The sequence below is a fragment of the Chiloscyllium punctatum genome, chromosome 9 (genome assembly GCF_047496795.1).
Source record: "Chiloscyllium punctatum isolate Juve2018m chromosome 9, sChiPun1.3, whole genome shotgun sequence".
In the NCBI taxonomy this organism is placed as follows: Eukaryota; Metazoa; Chordata; class Chondrichthyes; order Orectolobiformes; family Hemiscylliidae; genus Chiloscyllium; species Chiloscyllium punctatum.
The window spans coordinates 79,122,941-79,131,774 of NC_092747.1; the positions used below are offsets into that span (position 1 = coordinate 79,122,941).

The following is an 8,834-nucleotide window of genomic DNA, read 5'->3' on the forward strand; positions in this document are numbered from 1 at the left end:
TCTCTCTCTCTATCTCTATGTATATATATATATATATATATATATATATGTAATACAAGCATCTTACTTTTATGGGTGTTCTTTGATCAGATGAATATTTTTCAAAACATGCAAAGGTATTTTATGGTCAATCATTTTAGGAATCTTGTCTGGCTGTGAATAACCTACAGATAGGTTGTCCAAAAGTTTATCCATGATGTTTTCAATAAAATACTGGCAATTTAAGATGAGAATTTCATTGTTAACCCACTTTGGGGAGGAGGTAGAATGAAAGGATAATAGCACTGATCTGCACCACATTTGTCCAGATATGTGTAAACATATGTCAAACAGAGAATAAAGTAATTTTGAACTAGACACCACAGGTGACATTTTAAAGTTTGATTGTTCACAGGCTATATTTCTTCATGGCCCAATCTTTGTATGTCTCCCACGGATATATTTTCAGCAGAGGATGGCAAAGGGATGTGTCATGCAGCTCAGCACCTTCTCACCCACCTCTGAACTCACCCCATAATATGGGACTAGGGTGATTCCTGATGAAGGGCTTTTGCCCGAAACATCGATTTCGCTGCTCCTTGGATGCTGCCTGAACTGCTGTGGTCTTCCAGCACCACTAATCCAGAACCACAATCATCAGCCTACAACTATGGAGATAAATCATGACAGATAATTCAGCCTGTTAAAACTTCAATTGACACCAATATTACCTCAAAATGGAAGGCATAGGCAGGCAGGTGGGAATGGGCATCCTACTTTAAAAAACATTATAAGGGTGGAAAGGAAGTGGGCACGATTATTAGATGTGCCCTTTAGACACCTTCAGAGTAAGTAGTGCCACCCATTCCTTCCTCCCAACTTGGACTTCAAAACTGACTCCTCCAACCTCCTCCTTATGGCCACCAAACCTCCTTGCCCAATGTCTGACCTGGGTCTGGAATTCATTGGGGCCTTCATGCTGAGACTAGTTGCAGTCTTAGCAGTGTCATACTATGGTGCTCTGGTGATCCTGGGTTTCTTGGAGTTGGTGACTGATCAGATTGGATGACTGATCCATATGGTGGGACGTCCTGCCACTCTGCAGTAGTTTAGCTGCCTGTCCCACTCTGCACTAGTTTAGTCCCTGAAGCATGCTATGGCTGCAAGGCAAGCTCATCACAGTCTGTCAACTTCTACCAATTTTCTTTCTGTGGGAGGAGTGTGTTCTTTTCCACCAATATCTGTTTTTTTCAATCCATCATTTCTTTTTTTATAGATCACTGTTTCTTTCAGCTTTAGAAATATATTTGTTTGGTGTTTTGTTAGCTTTTCTTCCTTTTCCCCTGCATGGGTTGCGCTATATTTATCTTAACTCCTTGCTTTTAGTGGAGCATTGAATGATGCTGATGAAACTTGGTGACTGATTAAAGGTAACCAACATTTAGTGTTAGGTGTCACATCTCACTGAGATGGCATACTGGAAATCAAACTATTTCCACTATTGTCACAAATGTGACAAGATTTAGTCAAACTATCTAAAATCTCCAATTTTCCTAACTAACAAACCCAGGTTGAAACATTCACCAGGTTTCTGTACTTAACAAGAAAGCAATTGTTTGTTATGACCATATTATCTTTAACCAATGGTAATAAAGAAGCATATGTTGCTAATTTACTATTCTATATAAATTAAACCGTATTCCTTCTTAAGTCTCCCCTTCACAAAGACATCAATATTAGGGGTGAAAAAGGAAAAGAAATTAGGGGAAGACAGTTTAAAAGCACCCATCTGGACCACAAGATCTGATGAGCTGGTTTCTTTTTCTTCCTTTCCTTTTTAGCTGTTTGCTTTGCCACAAAATTGTTTGTATACTTTCATTTTATACTTCCATTCTACAGAGTATTTGCAGAGACAGTTCAGTGGAAGACAATTAGTTATCACAGGACACTTGCTGGTATCTGCTCACAGGAGGGAGACAGATTGTTTTGAGGCTTCCTCTTTGCAGACTCAGATTTTTTTAAAAAAAGACTCAATCCCTTCTTTATTACTCAATAAATTTGGAAAGATTCTGAAGTCTTTAAATATTGTTGAAAGTGACAATATTGACCCTTTGTAAGTGATCCTCAAACATGCTGATTTCTTCCTCTAGTGAATCTGTGCCAATTATGTATTCCTCCACCACACTTTGGAGCTTGAGTTTCTTGATCCTATATCCAACCAGGATGAGTTTGGATGCTTTCCACATCAAGCTGTTCATCTGGATGGTGTGCACACACTCCTCTAGCTTTGTCATGTCCATCTCATCATCCCATGGTTTCACATCCATGAGAATGGAGGGCAGGTTTCTTGAATTTCCTCTCTGCATTCTGATGTAAGCATTCCTCATGGAAATTCTCTTTCTCTGCAGTCTCTTCATCATCACTGCTTCCAAAGAGATCAATGTCATCATCATCATCATCTTCATCCTTTCAATGTATATAAATGCAAAGTGATGCAGTTTGGTAGAAGACACACAGAGAGATAATACAGGCTGAATTGCACAACTTTGAGTGGTTTACATGAGCAGTGGGATCTTGGATTCACATGCATAATTCTCAGAAGATGGCCAGGCAATTTGAAACAGTTGTTAGGAAGACCATAGGATCCTCATGTTTATAAATAGATGCATAGAATATAAGGGTATGACGCTACTGCTCTACAAATCATTGGTCAGGCAATATTTGGAGTATTGTGTTCAGTTCTGGACACCTTATTTAAAAGTGTGTTGAAGAGAACGGAAAGGGGATTTATGAGAATGATACGAGGAATGAGCAATTCTCGGTAAAATTAAAGAAATTGGACTTATTCTGCTTGGTGCAGAGAAGATGGGAAGCTGACCGGGTGGCATGGTTTGCACTGTTGCCTCACAACACCAGGGACCTGGGTTCGATTCCAGATTTGGGTGTCTGTCTGTGTGTAGTTTACACATTCACCCTGTGTCCACATGGGTTTCTGCTAGGTGCTTTGGTTTTGTCCCACAGTCCGAAGGTGTGCAGGTTAGATGGATTAGCCATGGTAAATGCAGTGTTATGGATTTAGGGTGGGGCTGAGTGGAATATTCTTCAGAGGGTCTATGCATGGGCTGATGGGACAAATTACCTCTATCTGCATTGTAGGGATTCTATGACCTTATTAAAGTTTTCCAAGTTATGGGCAATTTTGACATGATAAAGAAGGGCATTCTGTTTTCACTAGTTATTATGTCAGTAACTAGTGGTCACAATTTCAAGATTGTCAGCAAGAGAGCTAGGAGTGTGATGAGGAGAAACATCTTTATCAGAGAGTTGTTGGGATTTGGAATATGAAGCCTCACAGAGTGGTGGAGTTGGATTCTATATGAGGTTTCAAAAGGGAGCTGGATAGGTGTTTAAAAGTGATAAAAAAAAGAAGGTTACGGATTTAGGACTGGAGAACAGGACTACTGTAGATGGGTAACTCTTTCTGGAGCCAGTACAGACACAATGCATTGAATGTCCTCCTCCTGTACTGTAAGTGTCTATGATTCAATGAGAGAATGGGTCTAGCGAGCAAAGAAGCAATGGGTTGAATGGCCTCCTAAATTGTAAAATTCTATGATTCTATGAGTTTTAATCTCAAGCTTCATTGTGCTGAGCTTGTTACCTAGGTCTGGTGGCAGATTGCAGGCTTTGTGCTGGCTGGGGACTTCCCTGATGAGGACATATGAGCTTTGAAATTCAACAGTGTTAACCACAAGTCTTCAACTATCTGGTGTAAGTTCTGATTGGCTTCCCTAGGTTGCTCACCTGGGCACACAGATCAATATCTGAACATCACACAGCACTTCTGGCAAGCAATTTAATATTCGCCCTGATCTGGCAATATCTCAAAGGATACTACTCACTTTATTCTGCTGGATGGCTGGTGGATTTTGTAATTAGGTTATTACTGCAGTGCTGAGGTAAATGTAATATTGCACCTCTGCATAATTATACCTCTATTAATTAAACCAGATCTTTACTTTCATCAAAACCTTTGTTCTATAAATGTTAATGGACTTCAGGCTGTTTTCATTAGAGAGAAGAAGGTTGAGTGGTGACTTGATTGAGATATATAAGATAATCAGAGGGTTGGACATTGAGAGCCTTTTTCCTCAGAAGGCAATGGCTAGCATGAGTGGACATAGCTTTAAATTGAGGGGTGATAGATATAGGACAGATGTCAGAGTAGTTTCTTTATTCAGAGTAGTAGGGGCATGGAATGCACTGCCTGCAACAGTTGTAGACTTGCCAACTTTACAGGCATTTAAATGGTCATTGGATAGACATATGGATGAGAATGGAATAGTGTAGGTTAGATGGGCTTTACTGCACTGTAATGTTCTACGTTGTAAAACATTAATTGCCATTGCATTCCGATCTCTCCTTCACCAGTCAGCGTCACTCCCGTCACCCTACACAATCCATGGTCATCTGGTCAGGAGCCAAAGAGAAAAAAAATGTTGTCAAGCAGCTGTCCCTTATTTCAGAGCAAATCAGCTTTGTGTTGTTTGCTTTTGCTCTCATTGTTCCAGAGAAAATGGAATATTGTAAAAAACAAACAAGGAGCTCCAGTAAATATGATTGTTGATACTGCAGCCATCTCTTTACATAGACTGTTTGGTTCAAAATATAATCTTACTTTTTTAGTCTACAGTCCAATAATAAAGGAAATAAAAAGATGTAATCTTTACACAGGATTATGCATTATCATGTCAGATATACTCATTACACATTTATTCACCAGATTAAATTTATTCTTTAAGATTAAGTTTGCAACAAGTAAGAAACACATGCCTTGAGATTCACAAATGTTTCAGTGGTAGTCTGCAGCAAAGTCTTCTTCCTAGTGGATTTGGAGGGAGTTGGAGGTGTTCTACTTTTATGGGACCTCTTTTTCGACCGGAGAGTGGACACTGACCTAGTGCGTTGAGCTCAGGCGAGAGTTTCAGGGAACTCAGGGCAAAGGTTTCCAATCAAAGAGGAAGGTCACAACAGCAAAAAAGAGAGCCATGAGGATCAGAGGGAGGGAGGGACAGTTGACGGTCTATCCCTATCAAACACAATTGAAGTAAATAGGTGAGACAACACAAAGCTGATTTGCTCTGAAATAAGGGACAGCTGCTTGACAACTTTTTTTTCTCTTTGGCTCCTGACCAGGTGACCATGGAATAAGCTGCCAGAGGAAGTAGTAGAATTACACCATTAAAAGACATTTGGACAGGTACATGGATAGGAAAGCTTTAGAGGAATATGGGCCAAATACAAGCAAATGGGACTAACTCAGTTTAGGAAACTTAGTTGGCATGGATGAGTTGGGCTGAAGTGCTTGTTTCCCACTATATACCTCTATGATTATAGGACTCTATCCTCCATTATATGGGAAATCCTAGATGATCCTGGTGAGTTCAGATGACTATGGGCGGGACATGCCCCTGGCTGGAACACTTGAGCTGGAGGCAGCTGGGGATACGATGGTGCATTCATGAGGCTGAGAGTTTCATGGGTAGTTTATTTCAAAATGTAGTCACCTTGCAGCTTAAGGAGAGGATGGGAAGAGAGGGAATAGGTAACCATCAGACAGCAGAATGGGACCAGGCAGGTAATAAGTGAAATTTGTGGAGGGCATCTCACACACAAACCACTTTTTGACTTTGGGAAACAGTGAGAGTGATAGTTCCTCTGTGCATTAGATTCCTGAGGAATTGGGACTATTTCCGGGAGAGATTGGAATTATACAAGTTGTACCTTCTGAACAGGAATGGGACGAACATACTCACAGGGTGGTTTGCTAATGCTGTTGGGGTGATTGTAAACTGGATTGAGAGGGGTCTGAGATCTTGACAAGTATTTCAGAGAAGCTGAGATGGGACTCAGGATTTAAAATGCAAATAATGCATGCCTGGAAGGCAGAAGAAACACAGGCCAGATGTTACTCAGTCTAGCAAATCGAAATAGATCTATTTTCATGCAAGGAGCCTGAAGGATAACATAGATGAGCTGAGGGTAGAGGTAAGCACATGGGAATATGCTTGTATAGCTATGATTGAGATTTGGCTAAAGGATGGGTAGGATTGGCAGCTCAATATTTCTGACTAAGGAGATTCAAATCTTTCCATTTCTGATTAAACATATGTCGTATAGTTTTGGACTCCCCTATCCTGAGAAAAATGCTATGGCTATTCACCCTATGCTTGCCCTTCATGATTCTATAAACCTCAATAAGGTTATCCCGCAGCCTCCGACACTCCAGGGAAAACAACCCCAAACTATTTAGTCTCTCCCAATGGCTCAAACCCTCCAACCCCAGCAACATTCTTATAAATCTTTTCTTCTCCCTTTTAAGTTTAACAACATCTTTCCTGTACCAGAGAGAGCAAATAAACATTCATAGAATCCCTACAGTGCAGATGTAGGCAATTTGACCCATCAAAATTGCACCAAACCTCGGAAGAGCCTCCCATCCCACTGCCTCATCCTCATTACCCCATATTTATCACCTAGACTCCACAATCCTGGACACTACAGGCAAGCGAACATGACCAACCCACCTAACCTGCATATATTTGGATTGTGGGAGGAAACCAGAGGACCCAATAGAAACCCATGCTACAGAAGGAGAACATGCAGGGAGAGTTACCCAAAGCTGGAATCAACTGGTCCCTGGCGCTATGAGGCCATATGTTAACCACTAAGCTGTATTATACCTGATCATTGAGTCAGATCCATACAGCAGGTTTAAAAGTAAAATACTCAAAATTCTGGTTAATTTGCTTGTGATATCTAAATATTCATTATGGGTGTTTCTGGCCACAATCAGCTTCACTACGATACAAATTCACTTGATTTCATTGCACAGGATCATTATTACTCAGATTTGTATTATTTCATTCAGCTGGTGACTTATGGGTAAAATTCAACTTTGCCATGGGCGCATAGGGGCACAATCAAATTGTCTGCTTGTTTTCCAACATATCCAATTTTCTTTTCCGAAATAACCTCACTGAGAAATAAAATTGGGTAGGGTGTGATAGAGAGTTTGCAATTTATTATTGCCTGTATTGTGTTACCACTGCAGTCAAATTTCACCATCTCAGAATATGAAAGTAGTGAAAATTTTCATTTTAACCTGCATGAAAAGGAAAACTGTGAATGCTGGGAACCTGAAATAAAAATAGCAAAACAAATGCAAGAAATATTATACACCTTAATGCTTCATATGTGGCTGGCTAATTAAAATGCAATTAAAATATGAGCCTGTTTATCCATTTCAGATGTAAATTAATATGTAATTGTTTTAAATTTAGGAAATGTTATTTCATTTTGATTTGATACTGCCACTTTATTTTCATTGTTTTATTTATAACCACAATCGTATGCAAATAACTATTGTTCACACATAGCTTTTGCCTCATAACCAGATTCTTTTCAAAACTTACTGTGTTTCTATATTGCTCCATTGTGTTATTCCTGCCAATTGCCATTAGCATTTACAAGTGTTTTCTTCTGTACAGATATTGAAATATAAATCCAAGCTGTACACATCTCTGTCTCAATCTACATCACTGTACCTTCATTATTACTAGGTTAACATGCTGGAACTCACTTCCTAACAGTACTGTATGTCAGAATTCCAAGGGCACTAGAGTTTCCAGAAGACACCTTTTACAGGGCATTTAAGGATGGATAATAAATGCTAATCTCATTACAGAAACCCTTTTGCTATGAACGAATTTTTAAAATTACAGAAACCCTCCAAATAAAGTTCCAATCAATGTATTTCACTGGTTTCATTTACTGAATTCAGTTTGTGCTCTGGTAACTATGCTGACTATGTGCTTTTCACCAATGAATCGTATTGCATAAATGAGTCTACAGGAATAAAGAATGGTTATATAGATTTACCAATAGTGCAAATTGGCCTGGTTGCAAATGAGCAAAATGGGCTGATTGCAAATTAATCAGCTATCCAATGGAGAAGAATGAGGACCCCAGTGTAAAATGGGCTATCAATGCATTAGTGGTCTCGATAAGTTCCACACCCATATATAATAATTTACAGAGGAAAGAAATCGAATAGAATTGAACAGAGGATGAAAACTCAACTCTGAGTGCATCTAGTCTCAATCCAGTGTCTCGTGGGAATGGGCTCACAGTCTCAAGCAATATATTGCACAGGGAGAGGTCACTCTATGAATTTGTGCTTCCCTGTATCTGCTTTAAGAAGTGCACAATGAGAATTTTGGCACCAAAACAGAAAGGTAGATAAATCTCTGGGACCTGATCAAGTATATCCCAGGAGATTGTGGGAAGTTAGGGAGGAAAGTGCAGAGCCCCTGGCAGAAATGTTTGTAACATCTATAACCACAGATGAGATGCCAGAGGGTTGGAGGGTAGCTAATATTGTACCTTTACTCAAGAAAGGCTAAGAATGAGAGACCTGTCAGTCTGACATCATTGGTGGGTAAGCTGTTGGAGGTGATTTTGAAAGATAAAATTTATATTCATTTGGAAGGGCAAGGAATGATTAGAGATAGTGAGCATTGTTTTCTGTGAGGGAAATTGTGTCTCACAAACTTGATTGAGTTTTTGAGGAAATAACCAAAAAGATTTATAAGGGCAGAGCAATAGACCTTGTTTACCTGGGTTTTAGTAAAGCCTTTTATAAGATTCTGTGTAGTAAACTAATTGTAAAGTTCAATCACATGGAATTCAGGTGAGCTTGCCAATTGGATACAAAATTAGCTTGCCGGTAGGAGAGCACGGGTGGTGGTGGTGGTGTTTTTCAGTCTGGAGGCCTATGACTAATGATGTTCCAA

At 39.7% G+C, this 8,834-nt stretch overlaps 1 pseudogene; it reads right to left on the reverse strand.

Annotated features, from left to right (window-relative positions):
• Positions 1–2,057: 2,057 nt before the first annotated feature.
• LOC140481698 (elongation factor 1-delta pseudogene) lies at positions 2,058–4,385 on the reverse strand (annotated as a pseudogene).
• Positions 4,386–8,834: the final 4,449 nt, after the last annotated feature.